This window comes from Cupressus sempervirens, chromosome 2 (genome assembly GCF_028749045.1).
Source record: "Cupressus sempervirens isolate cs-2001-9-10 chromosome 2, ASM2874904v1, whole genome shotgun sequence".
In the NCBI taxonomy this organism is placed as follows: domain Eukaryota; kingdom Viridiplantae; phylum Streptophyta; class Pinopsida; order Cupressales; family Cupressaceae; genus Cupressus; species Cupressus sempervirens.
In genome coordinates this window covers 718,203,949-718,227,592 of record NC_143119.1, presented here as the reverse complement: position 1 = coordinate 718,227,592, position 23,644 = coordinate 718,203,949, and the positions used below count along the sequence as shown (strand labels likewise).

At 29.1% G+C, this 23,644-nt stretch overlaps 1 pseudogene across 1 annotated transcript; it reads right to left on the bottom strand.

The window, feature by feature from the left end:
• Positions 1 to 8,701: 8,701 nt before the first annotated feature.
• LOC149575392 (AAA-ATPase At4g30250 pseudogene) lies at positions 8,702 to 10,776 on the bottom strand (annotated as a pseudogene). Its single transcript, XR_016360166.1, has one exon. The product of XR_016360166.1 is annotated as an AAA-ATPase At4g30250 pseudogene (transcript).
• Between the last annotated feature and the right edge of the window lie 12,868 nt (positions 10,777 to 23,644).

Below are 23,644 nucleotides of genomic sequence, written 5' to 3'. Positions count from 1 at the left end.
CTGAAGAAAATGATAAACAAGCCCTTTTGAATCTGCCTACAGAATGATATTTTATAACCCAATTTCAAGTTCCAAAGGCTATGAAACCAATCATCCATAAATTTACGGGGAGGGCATTTATCAACATCAACACAAGAGAAGAAAATAGTAGTAGAACTTAACCTACATTTCTCCATTGAAATCTCTTGCAACATCTCATCATTTGGCATAATGAAAACTTGTTCCAGGGAGTTACCATAGCCCTTACCTTCGGTTCGAGATCAGCATGGATAAATCTCGCAAAAGAGGAGATACCATTGTTGGGAGGGGCAACCGTCTTAGCAAAGGATCTCCTCGATGGATTTAGGGCACCGAGATCAGGGGGAAATGGCGCAATAACAGGTTTAGGCTCCATAGAGAATATAAAATAACAAACAACACACAAGATAGAGAGAATGAAAATGAATTAAAATTAATTGCAGAGGGAAGGGAGAAGGTACTATGCGTGGAGGAGATATTTCTCCTCCATGAATTCATGATTCGGATCAAAATTCGCTCCAACTAGTCACGCGCGGGAGCCGAAAAAAAGTCAGGAGAAAGCAAAACTGAATCGCATCACATTCGCTATTGAAGATCGCCTGCTGAAGTTCGCTCTATAATTCCCGCATTAATTTTTATAAAAAATTTAATTGTTATTTGAATTAATATTATATATAAGAAAAAAAAAAGATTTTACTATTATTTATAATTTTTAATATATTAACTTTATTAATATTTAATAATGTTTTATTATTAGTTTATCAACATTTAATAATTTAACTATTAATGCATTTTAAATATAGTTATGTAAATATTAATTTATTAATAATTTTTTATTAAATATTAATAAATTTAATAATTAATGAAGATATTAATATGAGCGTTTAGACCTTTAATTATTAATTACTTTAATAAAAATTAATTTAATTAAAGTTAATTAATGATGAATTCTATTTGAAAATAAATTGTAGAATTATTGTTTTAAAACATGATGGGAGGGTAATTCTAGTTTCATTCGAAGAAGTAAATGGGTCAACCTGTAGGGTAATCTAGAAATCTTTTGAACTAGAATCATACCTTGAAACTAAAACTGAAACGTTACATTAACTCAATAGTATATTATCAATCAAACCAAACTTGATACCTACGTTCTGTTTTATGTATGGGGTTTTGAGGTTTGTTCTAGTGTTGACCAGTTTAGGTTGTTACCAGAGGCTTGGGGTTGTGAATGTGATGTTATGATGATTTGATCTCGATCTTTCTTAACCTGACCATGGTAATGTGATGGAGTGCTCTATGATATGGATGTTCTTACTAGTTGTTATTGCTTTCCAGTTTCCTTGTGTGAAGCTGAGGGGAATGTATTTGAGTTACCTGACTTAACCATTTTTGAGTCATCAATCAGTTATACTTGGGTTTCTTTTCAGTCGCCTTGATGGGATTGAAGTGTCTTGCTATGCTCTTGATGATGTCATGTTGTGACATGTTTGACTTGACCATTTTGGAGTCTTCAATCAGTTTTATGTTCTATTATTGGGATCTCATTGGAGAACCATTGGATATTGTGATTTATCATTGATGCCTTCATATGCTGATAGAGATTTGTTGTGATCATTATGATTATTATTTGATACTATTCGGTTGCTCATGGAGAACTGATGTGATGATTGTGGATTATATTATGATGTTTTTAGTTACTTGTATACGACTGAGGTGATTTTATTATGATTCTTTGATTCGTGATTTCATGAGCCTAGGGTAGGTTATCTATGTGTAGTGTCGGGAAGTGGCTTGCAATGGGGGTCGGGGCCCTAAGAGGCTACCTGGAGAAACCCATTGTAAGTTGTTTTAATAAGTGAAAACATTTCACCTAAATACTGACTTAAATGAACCTAATAAGATAACTGTATGTTCTCTCCCATGCCTTGAGTGCTAGTACAGACTAGGATGGGGTAGAGAGAACGCTTGGTTACAACCTTGCATTCCGTAGTATGCCTCATCAGTACGAGAGGATACTAGTGGCCGCAGGATCACAGGGGACCCAGGATTCCTATGGGATTGCTCAGGTAACTTCCAACGTGACTTTTGCGATGACACTTTCCCACTTGCATAGTAGGTTTCCTACGTGTCTTTGTTGTGCCTCTGGGTCTAGATGTCTATCTATGTTGGAACCTTTGAGTTAGTGTACTTTTAGGATTTCTCAAACTTAGAGAGTACTTGTGCTTTGTGTTTTGTGTTTTGATATCCTGTTTGGGACTTGAGACTATCTCCTCAGCGTGGTGGTAGTGGACCATTTAGGTTCCACATGGTTGGGTGGTAGTGCTTTTTACTCTTACCATTGAGATCCGTCCATGGTCACCGTGGCTGGAGCTTTCTTCGATGGCATTTACCTTCATTTTGTTCATGGATTATTATGATGGATGGTTAGATTTTATGTTAGATCTTTTATCATTATGGATGTATGAATGTATCATGTATGGTGAATGATTCCATTTATTTTACCGTACTTTGTATCATGGATTTAAGGATGATGTATCTTTATTTCTACATATGTATATTCTTTTAAGCCTTTCATACCCTGTGACATGTACAATGGATGATTAAGCATTCCGAATTAATTTTCCAAGAGGCATTTGGAACAAATGTATATTATGGACATTGGACTTTCTTATTATTCTTTTATGTGGATGTAGTAGTTGTTAGACTTAGAATTAATTAAATTTAAATGTGACTCAACGTCTTGGGATCCTTAAGGAATGTAACCTGTTATGTATGTTTGGTGATGATTTCATGTTATTGCTTCCGCTACTATGTGTTGGATGTGTATGTTATACTTTCTTACTTTAAAAAAAAAAGTTTTTAGCAAACTTAGTAAAACTTTAGGTTAATTCTTTTGGATCCCTTGGCGGGGCATTACATGTTAATCACTAATTCCAATGACATATAAACCACTCCATGAAATAATCAGCATCTATTGTTTCTAGTTAAATAAAGTCAATTTTAATTCCTTCTAGAGGTGTGGACAATTGCTAAATAGAATGAATATATTTATTTGTTGATCTAACATAATTTGTATGTTAGATGATGTTTGATTTGCAACCAATCAAACATTCAATTAAAAACAAAACGTTGCAAATATTTTTTCAAAGAAAAATTGGAAGGTATACATTAAATTTAAACAAAAACATTGCAAAGATTTATTTGAAAGAATCTTGAACTTTTTGGTGTTTCACAAGATTCCTTTTAGAGAGATTCCTTCATGTCTTGTGAGTGCTTCTTCAACAATTGGACTAAATTATCCTATCATTTTTTCTTTTGTTTTGTTTCCATTCACCTCCATCACCAAGCTCAATAAGAATGAACTTGGTTACAATATAAAACTGAAATAGTTAGGTTTATTAGATTGTTATTTATTGAATGATAAAGATTCAAAATTTCATCTGAAAGTGTAGCAGGTGTTTTTATGTACACAAATTGTTCATCTCGTGTATACGATTGTAGAAAGCCTCTCAACTTAAATTTTTTTTTTTTTGAGAAATTAATTATTATTAATTTTTAAATTTGAATATATCATTCTGTCATAGATTATATTGTCTAATAAATCATTGTATTAATAAGTGTGCTTGAAATATTATTAAAAAAATACCACTACATGCGTCAAAGTTTCTATATTTTATTTATATCCAATGCATTTTATAAATATTATTTTTTAAATTAAAAATATTATTATTCTACTTAGAAGTAAGTACTTTGTCACTACTATTACTGTTACTACCTTTATAGAATAAATATCTTCTTACTTAATAAATAATAATATATGATCAAGTTGTTTAATTTGAATAACTAATATAATATTATGCTTTCTTCATTGATTGCTTGAACTTATTTGATACTATTATTTAATTTTTTAAATATAGAATTGCATTACGAATTTTACTATTATTTATATAGAAAGTTGTATTCCTGTTTTAAAAAATTAATGATATTAATTTTAAGCTATATTACAATTGTATAGGGAATTCAAATTAGGTTTATTTGATATTACAATGATATTGATTTTAAAATATAATTAAGGTTGACTACGGTTAATAATTTAAATAAATTATTTTGAAGAAATATATTTTATAGTACAAAAATAGAATTCTACAAAGAATGTTTATTTTATTTAGTTTTTACCTATAATAATTTTTAAAATGATTCATTAATTTATTTTTATTTTATGATTTGTAACGCCAAATACAAAATGGTTCATTTTCTCCACTTTTTTAATTATATCTAAAATTCTTATCAATATTTATAATTTAAGGATTATAAAGAAATTTTAAGATAATTTTCTTATATTTGTATAACTTGATTTGTAATTATGAATACAAATGGTTCATTTTATCAAAAAAAATCAATAAAGAATTTTTCTTTTAAGTTATTTTATATATTTTAACTATGTGTGTGTGTGTGTGTGTGTGTGTGTGTGTGTATAAATATATGTATATGTGTGTGTGTATATATATATACACACACACACACACACACACACACACACACACACACACACACACACACATATGTATATGTGTATGTGTATATATATATGTATATATATATATATATATATATATATATATATATATATATATATATATATATATATATATACATATACATATGTATATGTATATGTATATGTATATATGTATATGTATATATATATATATACATATACATATATATACACATATACATATACATATACATATGTATATGTATATGTATATATAGATATATATATATATACACACACATATACATATATATAGACATATATACACACACATATATACATACATACATACATACATGTGTGTGTGTGTGTGTGTATATGTATATATATGTATATATGTATATGTATATATAATATATCTATACATACATACCATTCATAGCAACAAGTGCACAATTAAATTGTATAGTTAGTAATATTTTATTTATAAATAATATTAAATTTTATTATTTTCATTTAGAGAGAAATTTTAACTTGGCTTAAAGTTAGTATGAGGGATCAATTTAGTTTAAAGAATGGATTAAAGTTGATTTAGGATTAGAGTTGGAGATAACTTTTACAAGGGTTAGGGATAGTTTTTTAATTTTGTTTATTTATTATATTTATAATAATTTACAATCAAAATAAACCATATAAAAGTATTAATTTACTATTCTTAAACATTTCTCATTTATAATAATTTGTCATTTTATATAGCATATAAAACTTATGAATTTAGAAAGTTTTCTAAAGAAATTATATTATTTATATATATTTAAATAATAGTTTTATATTATTGATTTGGAAAGTTTTTCAAAGAGAAAAATTTAGAAACATTCTTAAATTTGAGATTTTTTGAAATATTATTAATTTGAGATGAGCTGAGATTGCTTGAAAGAGTTTCATAGATTTTTATTTAAGAATAGGAACTTAGTTTCATGGAATTCAACAACCCAATTTCAACTAAGAGCCTCTCGGCTAATTATATGTGAGCTACTATTATTATTCACTCCATTGAAATGTTTTATTGCACACACATACACACACAATCATTTACTAGAAGCTCTACCAATTGTTTTAACGAATAGCACAACTAAATGCAAAAATGGATATTTTTCATTTACTAATTGAATTTGCACACCTCTTTGACATACCTATTATATAGCAATGTGTGATTACTAGCGCAAACTTATATTTAAAATATCTAAATTATTATGCATTTTCTATGTACCAACTAGACAAAAAATATTATTGTTCTACCATTGTAAAAGAAGATACTACCACTATGTAATACTTGCTAATTTAAATACTGATATAACTTCACATATACTATTTTTGATATTTATCAAGGCTAAAATACATGAAAGAATGGCTCAATCCAACATTGGAATTAGAAACCAGCTGCTTGAAAGCCTCAAACCCATAGTAAGAGAGATAATAGCAAGTACCAGTTTTAGACTTGATAGTTAATACTAATATATATTTCATGGCGTAATATTAAGATGTTAGTTATCTTCCTTGATAATTAGAGTTTCATTCTTAACTAATACCTTATGATGCTTAAATAATAAAATGGAATAATTAGTTAGTAACTTCTTTTTAGTTGGTTAGAGTAGCTCGACTTTCATGTTCATGGGAAATGGAAGTAGTTAATTCATCTATATTGTAAGTATATTTTCTTTATTTTCTCATAAAAAAATTATTTCCTGTATTCTAAAGACTAGTGTGACTTAGTAGTTACACATGGTATCAGTGCAAGGGGATTAAACTTTGAATTTGGGAGCTCACCTATTCACATTGGTAGTAAATCGAAACCAACATCAATGATTCGTAAGATGTGGATCTTATGTACACTTTGTAAGAAAATTTGTCATCCCACTATTGTTTGGTTATGGATGGTTTGTGTCAAATATGATCTTTCTAGGTAGTGCCCCTATGAAATAATGAGACCCTAGAGCATTATATCTGCCAATGTCTAGCAAAAGGTGTAGATCGTCATCCCAAGGAAAACTCTAAGAATCTTGTAGAAAACTCTAAGGTAGTCACGATTGAAGAACCTCTAGCTAAGAGTGTACCCTCCAATAAGTCTTTTGATTATTGTGTACCTAACCTTATGTATCACTGCATACTTTTTTATTGTGATGGACAAGAATAACTCATCATAGATTATTGTGACTTGTGAAGCAAGTACTTTTAAAAGAAATTATAATCTAGATGTAATGTAAACATGTTTTGAGATCAATAAAAAGATTTATTTTGAGACATTTGTTATTATAGAATTTTATATATAGTATTCTATTCACATTGAAAAAAATAACGAGCACTTCTTTGTAGTTTGAACCACTATTACTATATATTTTATTTAATTGTCATCATGCTTTGCTTATTTCTATTTAGTTTGCTTTATCTTTTTGTAGGCTTCTTGCTTATCCTTTCCTCTTAATACTAACTTTGTTCCTTTTTATATGACTTACTATATATTTTATTTAATTGTCATCATGCTTTGCTTATTTCTTTTAGTTTGCTTTATCTTTTGTAGGCTTCTTGCTTATCCTTTCCTCTTAATACCAACTTTGTTCCTTTTTATATGACTTCAAATAACGCCCACTTCTTTTTAGTTTGAAAGTAACATATTGATAGAACCATTATTACTATATATTTTATTTAATTGTCATCATGCTTTGCTTATTTCTATTTAGTTTGCTTTATCTTTTTGTATGCTTCTTGCTTATCCTTTCCTCTTAATACTCGCTTTGTTCCTTTTTATATGACTAATGTTTCATCATCATTTTTTCATACATCTTTATTATTCTGCATACTCATTATTGTCTTTGTTCCATTTATAAAACTTAGAATTATATGCACCACATTACTTAGAATTCTTTTCAACCAAATTATCAAGATCTTTATTTAGAAATATACATTTAACTATTATAATTTATTATATGTGTCACTCCTTATTCCTTTGAGCAAAAAATAATGTTTTTATACATGGATCGTATTGTACCATTCATCCTCAATGATGATGTTACCTCGCATATAATTTACATTTGCACCATCACATTGGATAATAGATTTCTTATGCCATCTTTTAAGTTATTGCATCGCATTCAAAAATCACTCCTATCATTTACATGCTTCTACATATTTGTTTATTGATCTTATATGATAACATTTAGTACATGAATGACCATTTTACATTTTTATTATTCTTGCATACTTATTGTTGTCTCTTTTATAATACATATACCACATTATTTAGATTTCTTTTCTACCACATCAATTATTTAGATTTCTTTTCTACCATAGCTTTATTTAGAAATATATATTTTACTATTATCATCATATATACCACTTCTTATTACTTTAAAGGAAAACAATATTTTTATATACATCACATTGTATCATTCAAGAAAAACAATGTTTTTATATACATCACATTGTACCATTCAGGAAAAACAATGTCTTTATCCGCATCATATTAGACCATTCATCCTCGATTATGATATTACCTCACATGTAATTTAGATTCGCACATTGCACAACAAATCTCTCATTTTTTTTTAATAACTAAAGTGACTCATTAAAATATCACCTCTACTATTACACACTTGTCTTACACAATACTAGAATTTTATATTGATCTTACATACTAGCTTTTATATATATATATATAACCTCACATGTAATTTAGATTCGCACATTGCACAACAAATCTCTCATTTGTTTTTAATAATTAAAGTGACTAATTAAAAGATCGCCTCTACTATTACACGCTTGTCTTACACAATACTAGAATTTTATATTGATCTTACATACTAGATTATATATATATATATATATAAGCCGAGAGATATCCTTAGGTGCCTTGAGAACGATATCTTTGCCCAAAATATGCAATGAAATTTGTTGCTCGCTGAATAATACTCTCCAATCATCTTTTTTACAGGCATTGGTTATGAATAAACTTAATCTACTACTCCATCCACTCTCCTCCATTCTCATTAAATATTAATCAAAATTCTTAAAGCACGGGGGTTATTGTTTGTAGCAGTTGACTCTTTAATCTTTGATATTACATTTTGAACATGCATTATTATCAGTTACATTTGCAATGAACAGATGTAAAAATAATTATAAAATATATGACACTTAAATGAACGTCAATTTTTTTTAAAAGTAACAAAAGTTTACATTGATGAATGCTTCCATTGTAGAAAGCCTCTCGACTTCGTAATAATAGCATTGGGTACATGAACCATTTACTTAATCAGCCAATAAAAAAAAACTAAGATGTCCTTTCACTCATGAAAAAAAACAATTAGAAAGACAGTTCGAAGTTTATACATCTTATATGCATTCTTATACTTTCAAAAGTCCTAGGTTTATATATACATATATAAATATAATATTTCTCTTCTTATCTTGCTTCACAAGTTCACTAATATAGGGGAAAAACGAAAAAAAAAAAGTAGTAGTAGTAGTAAGCATCGGCATTCTTTCACTAAAATATCTTAAACCAATGCCAGAATAACCTTTAACTCCTGAGATTCGAACCTGGAGCGCTTTCAGCCCACAATCCAGAAAGCTCTGCCTCTACTCATTCCTCAGATGAAGATGATGATGCCGACGACGGAGACAATGGCGATTTCTCCTCATCTTCATCTTGAGAAGAGTCAATCACTTCCTCACTTACCTTGGAAATTGTTGCATCTAGAGCACCAATTACAGCCCTAATGGCAGCATCAGGATCAGATTTATTCTGAAAAAGAATTTCACAAATGTCTGCAGGAGTCAAGCTCCCGCCGGATTTCATCTTTTCCTCTACAGACGAAAACAGAAAATGATCCCCCAAGTCCAAGTAATTAAAGGCCAATTGTTTAAATGCCTCAAATCCACAGTAAGACAGAAGAATGTGCATATCCATCCGGCCGCTCCTGAGCAGCGCAGGATCGAGTCGCTCCTTGTGATTTGTCGTGAAAATCATGATCTTCTCTTCGCCGCAGCTGGACCAGAGCCCGTCTGCAAAATTAAGCAAACCAGAAAGAGTAATGGATGAAGAAGCCGAAGAACCCCCTTCGCAGTCTCCAGATCCGTCATTCTGAATCCCAGAAGATCCCCTGAAGGCTGATCTTTTAGGCAAATCCGCAGCACAATCAATGTCCTCGATGACAATAACAGATTTGCTCGAAGTTGCAAGCAGCAGCTGACGAAGAATCGAATTGTCGCAAACCGCAGTGAGCTCCAGATCGTAAACATCATAGTTCATGTAATTTGCAATGGCGGCAATGAGGCTCGATTTGCCCGTACCAGGAGGCCCGTACAGAAGATAACCCCTTTTCCAAGCCCGCCCTGTCCTGCGGTAAAAATCTCTGCTTTGCACAAAAAAGTCCAGATCCAGCTTAATCTTCTCTTTCAGCGAGGGTTCGAGAGCTAGGGTTTCAAAAGTCGAGGGATTTTTGAAAGCAACCGAGCTCCATTTTCCATAAATATCTCTGCTTTCATTGCTGAAAAGCTTCCTACTCCGACTCCGCCTCTTCACTTCGTCTGCGATCTCTGAAATGCGGTCGATGTAGGACGATAAAACCCTAGCTCTGTCTTCCTTTGAAATTTTGAGGACGTATTTTCTCTTTGTTCTTCTCGTTTCTTGCACTTCCTCGGTCTCCACAACGTGCTTCCACTGCATATGGACTCCATTGAACTCGTCATTTACAGTGTGTTGTGAAGGCAGGTTAAATACAGGCTTCATTCTTCGTTTGGACCGAGTTATGGAGACTTTGGATGCATTTGCCGTTGCATCAAGGCTGCTCAAATACATTCGCACGGAACGATATATTTCGTTGCAGGAGTTGAGAGAAGATTCTTCGAATTCAGGGATTTCTATGTGTGCAGATGCACCTCGATTTTTTCGATACTTCTTCCATAGCTTGTAAAGCTGTTGAAGCAGTTCGGGCAGGGTTCTGGATTGCAGCGACATGAGGCCCATCAATGAAAAAATCATAGTTTTGTCCGACTCCATTTCTGCAACAAGTATTAGCAGGTCTGTAGCAGAGCTTAAACAAAGTTTGGGGAAGGAACAAGCTTCATAAGAGGAGTGCGGAAACGGAATTTAAGGTGGGGTTTGATAAAGTGACTGGATAAATTACTTCAAATGTATCATTCACAAAGTAATGTCATTGTCTCTGAATGGCTCTTTTTTTAAGAGCACAATCATGACACTTGCATTATGAGGAACATTTTATTTTCATTCTTAACAAAGTCCTTAAAATTGTAGTTTAATGAGATCTATGGGTAGAGCAATAGTAAAGCTTCCACTAGAAGAAAGATTCATTAATCATTTTGTTTGTCAATTAATGTGATGTTACTACCTATATGGATAGTTAAAGGTAGTGAGGGAATCAATTTACAATGAGGGTAAAAATTAAATTCTAATTTTTTAGAGTCAAAATTACTCATTAATTGAGAAATGTTATTAATATTTCTTTCATTTATTAAGATTCACTATATTGTTAGTCTTTGTCTTATATATAAGGTAGACAACTAATGTTTTGATAGCCCCCATCGAATTAAATTAATTTTTTCATGAAAGAAAAATAACGTTTGATACTAAGGTTCTGGACATATTATTATTTAATTTATTTAGATATTTCTAATTTCTAAATTATAATTGGTTCTAGACCAATTTCCTTGGGAAAATTTCCCTTTTTTCTCAATTGAAAAAAAACAAGATAAGGAAGCGATAAGAATACATTTATTATTAGTTCATGCATTCCATCCATTAGATGCAATTAAAAACTATAAAATATATTAGTTTAACCAATAAGATTCAAGTTTTTTTTAGGTTCTAAGTTTTTTATAAAGTTTGAACATTTTTTATTATTTTTTGAAATGAAAAAAAGTCATTTAACTGAAATCTTATTGGCTCTCACTAATAATAGTAAGAGAGAAAATTAATTTTTCAAACCACAAAATCAAAAAAAAATTAAAGGTCTAACTTTTAACATTAATTGTGCAATTAATATGATTGAAAATATCATAAAAGATAATGTGACACTACATTTACTTTATCATTTCAAGAATTTCACAATTTAAATTCTTTATCAATTTTAAACATTTTCAAGAATTTTACAATTTAAATTCTTTATAAAGTTTAAACATTTTAATTTTATTTTTTGAAAAACAAGACTAGTATTTAATTGAAATCTTATTGGGACCTACTAAATAATAATGGAGAAATTTAATTTTTAAAACTAAAAATCAATGAAAATTTAAAATTCTAACTTTTTGTATTAATTGTGCAATTAATTATTATAAAAGATATGTTACAGAACACTTTACTTTACCATTAGCCAAATTAATAATAATAGAATGTACTAATTCATTAAATTTTGTAATTTATTTTTCCCTTAAAATGTTATCTTTTAAAAGAATTACAAGTAATAAAAACTAAATAATAATGTAACAAAGAATTTTAAAATGGTAGTTATTGTACGTATAATTATGTTTATTGTTTATGTATTTAAATTTTAAAATATCTTATACCATTTTTTACTGTCAAGTTATTGATTAAATATTTTTTTAAATAAATAAAAATAGTGTATAAAGATGACAATTAATTGTAGTTTTTTTTTAAATAAAGAATTATTTGATGTTAAATATTTGTAAAAAAAAAATTGTTTCATAATTTTCAATTTCTCTAGTTTTTTAATCATATAATTTGTTCTTTTAGGATAAACAATTGGTTTCTAATGTCTTACATTGCAAACATGCTAAAAATAAAATAAAATTTATTGTACTGGAGACTCCAAGATATAAAGAATAAGCAATTTAAATTGTGGATGTCTTTTCTATATGTAGAATTTAGTCATAACATGCTTATGCTTTTGTTAGGGTTTTGGTTGGTATTGTTTAACCTTGCACAAGATCTCAATGATCCATTTGTTCACAACACATTTATGACAACTTTATAATTGCATTCAAGATAATATTGTAGAAATTTTATTTATTATCTCAAGACTTCTCATGGAAAAACCAATAATGCAAAAAATGTATTGCCTTGTAATGTATGCATGATTTTTTTTAGTGAAATTGAATAACATTTCTTGAGTGCTTATGAAGACGCTTTCCAGTCTCAAAACTCTTGAAGTTAAAGAATTTCATTTTGTTATAAAATTCTTATACACTTTTGAGTTTTCTATGATAGAGTTTAGACTTACTCATTTTTTTAATTAAACCGTGTCATTAAACATTTACAATGCTCTAAATTTCTTCTCTTTGTATATGTATAGAGTATAATAGCTTATTTTAAGAAATCACAATTGACTGTGATAAATTTCAAAGTAGATTGAAAGTATGACCCATTTTTCTTGTTTCATAATTTAAAAAATCAATATTTTTGTTGTTTAGTTATTCTACAAAAGCATTCCTAACACCAAGTTCATTACAATATGAAAAGTAAACCTTGTATTATGTTGAGCACATCACACAATATCATTTATTATCTAGTCCTCTTAACTAATTTTAGAGTTTGTTGTAACTTTTTTTGTAAAGGCATTGATGTTAAAATACTAATGACACAAAGAAGTAATTTGCACTTGGTAAGAGCTATAACTTATCTACTCGCATTCAACTACAAACATCAATTCATAATGTAATTGTCTATGTTTCTCCATTGTCTTTAGTTCTTAAGTTCTATGTACAATTACAATTAATTTTAATATGGTTTAAATTTAGTTCAACCTCTAAAACATCAAAGGATATAAAGAATGTTGTTCTAATACATTTTGCATTCTTTCAAATTAAAAAGTTTATTCCTCCATCTCACCCTTTATTGCCACACTCTACATACTATAATCATGACAAATATGGTAGGAACTATGACACTTTGTGTCTCTTGTTTGTAACAATACTTTCTCCACTAAAAATGATGGGCTACACAATTGCTTCTTTTTACTTTGAGTAAAATGAAAATGTGAAATGTGTATATATTAATGAAAGAGTTAACATGGAGGCCTTCTGGAAGTCTCCATTCTTGTCGAGGAATATACGATCCAAATAAAAGGAAAACCTTATTATTGTATCATTTCATTACTTTTTTAGAGGAAATTTTCATTAAGTTTGCAAGTACATTATGCTTCCCAAATAAGTTCATTTTTGAAATTCAGTTGGTGTGAATTTATATGTCCTATCTTAATATTGAAATATTGTTTAATTATTAAATAGTGCGGATGCCAAGTATAATTATAAATTATTGAATTTTTATTATATTAATTTTAATAATTGATTTAGTGATTTTAAAACATGTATTCTATAAAAATTATAGTGATATTATAAAAAATTTCAACATAATGTTATTAATATTTTTTAAGATGTTCAAAATTCTTTTTTATTAATATTATTATATAATTAGATTTAGATATATTATTTTATAATTTTCATAATCAAATACAAAAGCATCAATACTAGCTTTTATCTGTTTTATATATAATTTTTTGTCTCTCAAATCATAATTATTTTTTCAAAACTATCACAATTTTTAACTAAATCTTGTTTGCTAGAAGCATAAAATATGTTAGCATAAAATGCTACTATTACACTAGTTAATGAATAATGTTTATGGACATGAAATATAATATTGAGACATGTTAGCTATCTAATGCTTATGTCTCCAATTTGATGTTACAATTTTTCGCAAATATCTTCCACTTCGTAATGTCCACCCATAGTTTGTTTTTCCATTATATTTACCAAAGTCTTTTATGTCTATTTAATGAATATGCTAGTTTCAAGGATACTAGATTTATAATTATGACAAAATTTCATGACTTGGATTACATGCATATCAATAAAGAATTACTTAGTTGATTATATTTCACATGTTGATTGATGATTATGATTACTAGCACATTAATGATGCTTTAATGGTTCTTAGTTAGTAAAAGTGGTTGCTTTCATGATGATATCAAATAATGAGTATTTTATATTCACAATGATGAGTTTTCATGTTTGAATATGTGATGATTTGTTCTCAAGATTTATTATAATACTTACTCCATACTTGCATGTGTATGGTGTGCATGTTTATTTTATTTTTCTATCTGACGTGTCTAACAAGGTTAAAGAAGGGAGTTGTAGTTACCTAGTAGTCGGGATCTACACGGCATACCACTCCCTACCATTGCTTGTTTAGCTTAGACATATATGTATACATACATGCTCATCTTTTATGCAAATTGCAGGTATCAAGCATTGACCTCCCTGAATTGCCAGGATGAGTGTGCCCTATTGCAATAACTCAATGGTAAGAATGGAGAGATAATGTTCAGGTCCAATCCTAACCATAGCCTAATTTCTTGTCCTGAGAAGGAGGACATGTATTTGACTTTCCACCCTTTTTAAATCTATGAATTTATCTTTCCATGTGTTGTTTGATTTCGAGTTTTGGTAATGTTGCTTTTATGTGGATTTGGCTATGTGATTTATTTGGTAAATGATTTAATTATAATATTTGAGTTAATCATATAATATTGAGAATGATTAAATATTATTTAATTAAAAATATTAAAATATGAGAATATTTAATTAATTAAAAATTAATTAAATTTATGCTTTACTTTGGAAGTCTAATTTGAGAAATTGATTAAAGAGAAATTAGAATATGATGATATTTAATTAATTAAATATGTACTTCTATTTAAAAGATTTAATTTAAAAGTTTAATTTAAGAAGTTAAATAAAAAGAGAATTAGAATATCAAAAGATTAAAGATTTAATATTATTTTATTATAATTATTTAATTAAAAATAATTAAATTAGAGTTGCATTTAAATAATGAGCTTTAATTATTATTATTAGTTTAAATAATAGACCATGCTTTATAAATAGTGCTTACACTAATTAATAAAGTGGAGGAAAAGAAAATTAAAGAAAATTTTAATTAAAAAGTTCTTTTAAGCGTGCATGAAAGAAATAAATAATAAAAGTTTATTTTTAAGAGAGACATTTGCATGTTCAATAATTGGAAACCCTAGGTAGAGTTAAACTCTTTATTAAGAGAATCAAGCTCATTTCTACACACATATTTTGGGGAGAAAATTTTGGAATTGAAGTAAAAGAATTGTTGAAAGTTTCAAAGGGTTTGGGTTTGCATGCATTTACTAGATTGTCCAAAATTTTAGCTATCAGATTGAGGTAGGATTTGAGAACTCATTTGTTGAAATTATTTTGGAAGATCTGTCTACCTCATGTTTGTCATACTACTGAAATTCATAGGATAAAATATGGAAGTAATTTTGATTTGCAATAAAGAAATAGAATTGATTCGTGCATTGTTCGAAAACCACAATCAAATGTAAACGGTAGAATCATGTTGTTAAAAATTAATTTAGAAAACTCAAGATCTGAGCAACCAAAGAAAAATCAACATTAAATTTTAAAGAAGAACATTGATTATTATCAGTTAGAGTTTGAAAGAGAATTATCTAAAAACTTCAATAGAAACCCTTGTAAAGATTCATCAAGCAAAACATATAATTGTGTCCAATTTAAACAAAATTGTTGGTTGAAAATTTTTCTGAAAAAAAATGCATTCAAGATAGAAAATTAATAAAAAATTATGATTGCATGTTTTAGAAGATCTTAGCCGTGTGAAAATAAAAAATTACATAAATCTATTCTTTTTAGGAAAATTCAATTTTCAAATTCTTTTTAATATAAATAATAATTTTAAATTATTTTTTAAAAAAATTCAATGATTATTTATTAATTTATAAAATTTAATTTTTAGATTTATTATTAAAACAATAAAAATTGGAATTAGTTATTAATTCCAAAAATTAAAAAAATATTAATTAAAAATTATTATTTGATAAGAGGCCAAAGCCAAGATTAGTTATTATGTATTGTAATTAATTATTATTTTTATTTATTATGCTCGAGTAGATTCGAACCCAAGACATCTTGGGTAAGAGGCTCACAATTTACCATTGTGTTGTAGGCTCTTGCCAAATTTTTTTATTATTATGTATTAATTTTAAAAATTAATTAATACTACTCATTTAGTTATAAAGTGGATGTTGGTATTAAAGAATCTTTAAGTTTAGTTAAACTATTAGTTGCATATAAATGATTTTATATTTATTAATGTAAATGAGAAATTAATAAATATATAATTGTGATTTATTTATATTTAAGAGAAGTTGTAGTGGAGTTCATTATATAATCTTCTAGTTACAAATATTTAATATTATGAGAGAAATTGTAAATAACTTAATTATAATTATAATTTCTAGTTTAAGTAATCTTTAGTTGCATCATGAATTAAAGGAAACATAAATATTAATATTAGACTTAGTATAATTCAAATTAATATTTTAGAAATGAAATTGATCTTAATAAATTTAATTTAATAATATACACTTATGTTATCAACTAAATCATTTATGATTTAAGATTATTTAACATGATAATGTTGCATGGTATTTTATATGCACAAAGAGTTATGACATTTAAACAAGTTTATTGATTTAAATAAGTATATCAGCATAATAATTTATATTAACATGTATATTCTTATTTTATTTTTAAACACATCCTTATGACCTAAACTAAACAAGAGAAATTGAAGAAATTAAATCATGTGGCTGAAAACTATGTCTTTTCTTATATTCTATTTATAGTCTTGTGGTGTTGATTTTCGTGATAGTTTTTCTTTTTGGGTTGTTTAGTTGGCCAAATTAGGATGTGAACTAGAGGCATTTTTTAGATGTCTTTTATGATTATTTGACTGGATGTCATGATGAACTTTATGATTTGAATTAAGATTTATGTTTTATGAGCTTTATGCTATTGAGCATTTATGAGAACTTGGGTTTTGAGAACCATTATTATTTTTGGGTTGCTTGTTAAGGAACCTAATTTGATCAATATTACTTTTGTGGTATGAGACACAATTATGATTTGTGAGTTTTAGGAAGGTAGTCTAGATGCATGTCTATGTGATTGACTTGTAATGGGGGTCATGGCCCAAAGTGGCTTCCAGGGTAACTCATTGTAAGTTGTGTAACAAGTGATAACATAGTAATTAAAATAATTTTCTCATCCATGCCTTGAGATAAATTTAAAAGATAAGTTAGATATTTTTCCTTGTCCATGCCTTGAGTGCTTGTATAGACTAATGATGAGAATGAGATGATACCTTGAGAAGTATGACTAGTCTCTTTATCTTTACGAGAGGGTATTTTGGTTCTGCATAGAGTCACTAGGGGGTAGGGATCTTGAGAGACTGCCAGGGTAACCTTAGAGTTGGCTCATATGATAACACTCTATAGTATGTAGTCTAATTCTCCTTTATGGTTTTTTATATTTGCCTCTAGTGTTATACTTGTTAGATATTACTTTTGATGGTGTATTTATTGTGACTTATTATTTATTAATTGGATGTCAGTTATCGTTGACAATTAATTTTTATTAATGAATGCCAATTATTCATTGATGATGTTTTTATTGTTGGAGTTACTAATTGGTGGTTTACTTTTATTGATGACAATTGTTATTTGTTGGTTATTGTGCTTGTGACACTTGACATTGTTTTGGAGGTGGTTGTATCTTTTTTATTTTGGTATTTGATTTGTACTTGGTATAGTTGTTGATTTTGATATGTCATGTTGGTTTGGAGTGAGTGTCCTTTCAATTTGGATTATCTCTTCTTCTTGCATAGTTTTTGTTACCCTTGAGGTAGTTTTGTCTATCATGATTCCTTTCCTAGGATTATTTTTATGATTTGATTATGTATGTGTGCATCGTACATTATCTCTTCTGCACGGCAGGAGTGGGAGCCTAATTAGGTGACCACACTATTGAGAGGTAGTGTCTTCTTACCATTTGGGTCCCCCTTACATTGCTAGATGTGGGATGCTTGTTGATACAATAGTACCATTATCATTCTTATTCTTATCTTGGAGACTTCTATTCATTTGATATAGCTATGTGTCATGTGTTTTGAGATCCTACAAGATATTGTATTGTGTATTGATATACTTCTATCTATTTTCACATATCTTGTGACATGTGCAATGGCCGATGTGCTTTCATATTATTAGTTTTACTTATGCATTTTCTTATGTGATAATGTATATGTTATTTCTTTATGATTAGGAGATTGTGTACTTGAGACTTAAACTAATTAATACAAACTTTTTAATGTGACTCAATGTGAAGAAAACCTTGAGGAATGGAAACTATATTTGTAATTTTCTTATGTGTAATTGATGTGTTTGTATATATTGCTTCCACATTATTGTTACTTTGGTGTTGTTTAAACTTATTACAAAAAAATGGTTCAATAAACATTGTAACATGTTAGGTTTATTTCTCTTAGGTTCTCGAGTGGGGCATTACACACTTGCTCTCTTGTATATAATATACTTAACTCTAACCACATCTCCTCCTCTTGATATTCTATTTCTCTTCTTATTTTTAACCTTTCACAAGGAAGTGACTACAGCTCAACCAGAGCTCTTGTTTAACAAAAAGGCTATAGTTGAAACAACTCACTAATTGAAAAAAAAATCAATGTTTCCTTTCTTCAATAAGATTCTTATTATCAATATATGTTTTGAATAAAATAGTTATATTTTATCTAATATAATAGTTAATATTAATTAAGATCTATAAATATAATGATTAATTCAAACTATTGATTAAATAGTGACATTGATTAAATTCAAATTTAATCATATTTTCAAATTCTATTAGCTATAAAAAAAAAATTAGATAAGACATTCCTCACTCTTTTAAATTATAAACTTCAAGGATGTAATTTTCTAATTGTAAATGTATAATCTATTGTCAGTTTCTACTAGAAAATAATACTTGTAGCTTATAAAAATATTATTTGTTAAATTTGAAAATGCATAATCTTTTACCAATTTTTAGTAGAATAAAAAAAATGTCTTTAACGTAAAGGAGAATGTATATTGGTGGTGTGCTACATAAAAATTGGTGTCACATCATAGTCTAAATTGACACATTAATCTAACCTATTATTAATACAAATATTATAGTTGTAACTTAATTTTCCTTCAATTTTATTTGATGCACTATTTTTAGTTAAAAGTATGAATAAATGTCATTGTGAAATGACATTTAGTAATTGTTTGTATACACAAAAATAATTGAATTGTACCACATTAGCTCCAAATGTTAAATGTGCAACAAGTTCAAATATTTCAATATACTTACAAGTGCATAGAACAAATTAAAGGTGCATGCCTCAACATTAAACTCTTTTGCATTGAGGACTATTTCATCCTACTCTTCATTGGCATTACTAGAAGAAAAAGAGGGCAGAAAAAGAAAAGAGGATGAAAAAAGAAGAAGAGAAGAAAAAGAGGGAAGAAGAAGAAAAGAAGAGGAAAGAGGAAGAATAAATCAAGAGGAAGGAAGATGAGAAAAAGAAAGAGGATGAGGAAAATAATAGGGAAGAAGAAGAACAAAGGAAGAAGAAAGAATAAGAGGATGAGAAGGCAAGTGCACCCAACACAACTTTCATCCTAGCTACACTAGAGTCAAATGATGATGATCGAATAGAGTTGATATCATCAATTTTACATGGGGACTCGCACCCCTCTTCTAAACCTCAAGTACACATCCCCAAGACATCCCCGCATCGGGTACTTGTGTACCCAAGTACCCCCACCTTTGCCATTCTGCAACCATGTTGTCGTTGGCATGGAGATTTGGATTTCTATTTGAATTTTGATTTTTAAATGTTACTATTGGGTATGTAACATGTTACTATGTTGAATGTTCAATGGTTCTAGGTCATGTTGCAATTTTTCTATGTTCAAGTATTTTAATTTGGGTGCTGAAACATCATTTCATAACAAGCATTTCAAGTTCTATATGTATGCTATACAAGGCCCCTCTATGCCCCTTCCTCCCCTTGTCATCATTAAAAAAAAAATGAGGCTCATTTTCCCTCGTCCTAAAAACTTGTCCCAATGCACCCCAGTACTGGTGTTACATTAGATATCATCTCTCAAAAAGATTATCAACAAGAACAAACAAGCAAAGAGTTTACATAAAAATCTTATTGATGTAACTGATAAGTTACAAGGCTTGCTAAGAGTAAAATTATTAAATCCTAATCTAGAGGATAGAGCTAAGCCAGTGATTGATGCATTTGATGTTAAATTCACAAATTTTTTAGAGGTAGTAGCAGCTCAGGCCCAAGTGAAGTATGATGCTTAGATGTTTGACACTATATGTTAGAACATTAGAAATGACTTAGGATCTCTCAATGCTTGCATCAAGGAGTTAAGGATGTGTGAACTTGAAGGCAAGACATTATATACCAAATGTGTCATGTCCTTTAATTTCACCAAGGACATGGACATTGATGAGGAGCTAAACAAAAAGCATGATGAAGTCAAAGCATTAGCAGATCAACTCAACCAACTCGGTGTCAAGATTCAAGGAATTGAAACATGAGTTAGAAAGACTTATGATGAAAAAAGTATGTTAGAACTCAACAAATAAAAGATCACCAAAAGGTTCTCAATTCTGAGAGAACACTTATCAGTAAAGGTTAGCACAATTGAGTAGTAGGTAGAGGATTGTCTAGTAGAAAAGACATCCTTTGATAAATTCATTTATGTAGACTTGAATGTAGTGGAGATTGGATTTTATAGTTTCTTCACTCTCCTCAACATATTAGAGGAGTGAAAGACACATGAGAGAAGAACTTGAAGAGTCTAACAGTTAGTTTTATAGACTGTATCTCTCATCTATCTACCTAGTGAAGAAGTAATGAACCAAAATTTTGACATGGATACAAGTTTTGACACTTTTGTCATTGATGTCAAAGGGGGAGAAGAATACAAGAAAAATGTATGAGGACAAGAATACAAGAAAGTGTATAGAGTAAAAGTAATCTACTAAGGGGGATTAGTATTATATTGTAATAGGAGGAAAGATGGTTATAAATGAAATAATCCACAAATTTTGTATTTTGAAGTTTTGAAATTTTTGTAAAGGCCAATTTTGAAAAAGTTTTATATAACATTTTGGGACTTAACCAATTTTTCCATATGTTGCCATCAATGCCAAAGGGTGTAATTTTTGGAAATATGGCTAAGTAGGATGAGTTAGGGTTATCATTTATGGCAACATATATCTTAGGATGAGATGGAAGAATGTATAGTTAAAGATCTCATAGTCTATGACAGAAAATTGTCTAAGTGTTAGATAGTTTCACTGGTAGTATAGAGATAGTTTTTCGTAATGTGCAGTCTAAAGTGATATTTGGCACATGCACATTTAAAGATAGGTAGTACAGAGTGTCCTAATAACATGGTTAAGTGTGCAGTATGGTACAAATACTTTGACATCAGATATATTGGTTTTACTAGTAAAGACAATAAAATAGAGCAGAACATGGCACATTAGTAAAAATGTAAATTAAAGGTTAAGGAATTATTTTGGGCACGAAATAATTACTTAACTAATTAGGGACAACATTCTAGATAGTAACCCTATGTTAGCAAGAGTTATCTTTATAATATGCCAAGTGTGTGAAAGCATTAAGGCCGACTAGATAGAGTTTTGTAAAAATGAAAGATATATGTAAGAAATCATAACTTGCAAAGTAATGTGAAGAATGTGAACTATGTATAGGATATGAAAACATATTTGAAGGAAATTCGGATGTAAGATCAGAGATATGCAAAGTAAAATAGTCAGTAGTAAAGAGGATTTTGTATCTATCTCTTTTGTATAAGAACTACATTGTATAATTGCATGTTTGGGCAATGGGCTCTTCTTGCATACATTTTGTAGTACCAACTCCAAATAAGGTTGAAGATTTTAAAAGGGCCTGGTCCTCTAACAAGGACCAAGACACTATATGTAATTCATAAACTCCTAAAAAGGTCAATATCCTTAACATAATTTTTCTTGTTTAGTGGATCATTTTGTGGGTACTACCCCCATCAGGTTTTCCCTTGGTCGTGGTTTCCCTAGTTAACAAACTATGGTGTTATGAGTTCTCTTTGTGTAAGAATTTATTTAATGTTCAAAATTGTTGGTTTACTTTCAAATTCATGTTGTAAAGTAATTAATAATATTCAGTTGTGGGCAAATGTTTTTATAATACTAATTCACCTCCCCCCCCAGTATTATCTATTTCTAACAGTATGAACCAGTGAGAAGTGGGAAATTTCTAACAGGTCAACCATCACTAATATAGCATCATGGTGGAAAGAAGACATAAGAAGGTCAATAATGAAGTCCATATAAATAATGTCCCACTTCCACTCAAGTATCTCATGTGGCTACAAAAGTCCATTGAGATGGTTGTGCTCTACCTTCATCCTCTGGCACTCTAGGAAACTAACAATGACACTTACAATCTACAACTCATGTCTAGCCAATGGTTAAACTATCTTAAATCTATATGTAACTTCTTAACCCTGAGATGCACAACATAATGTGCTATGAGCCTCTAGTACAATAAAATCATGCAAATCATTGGTAGAAGGTGTTAGCATGAATGTTGATGATACTAAATTGGGGGAGTATCCTAATCATTGAAGAGTATTGATATGTTGCATTCATGACTACATTTTTCATCGATGTCAACATAATAGTAATTTTTTAAAGACTAGAAGAATGGAAATCATCAATCTTATGATGGGAAAAAGATAAGGAAGTTTTAGATGATCTGTAGTGGATGACATGTTCCTGAGGTTGTCTTGATGACATGGTTAAGAGGACTAAGTTTCATTCAATGGTATACAAAAGTTACATTTGATTTACTAGAAGCACTACATAAACAAAGTATTGGAAAATAGAGTTATGATGATCTATCCCTATCTTTCATCTGAGATGTGATGAAGTGATGAACAATTACATAGTGATAGAGGAAAATTGTGTGGTGACAATAGCATGTGCACAAGACATGGTTTCACACATGTGAAGTTTTGTATAGACTGTGAGCCGACAGTGCTATTGTAATTGTGAATTAGTGTGAAGTGTGAGAAGGAGCATAATACTTACTAAATGTGTGTAAGTGATCCAAGGGATCATTGG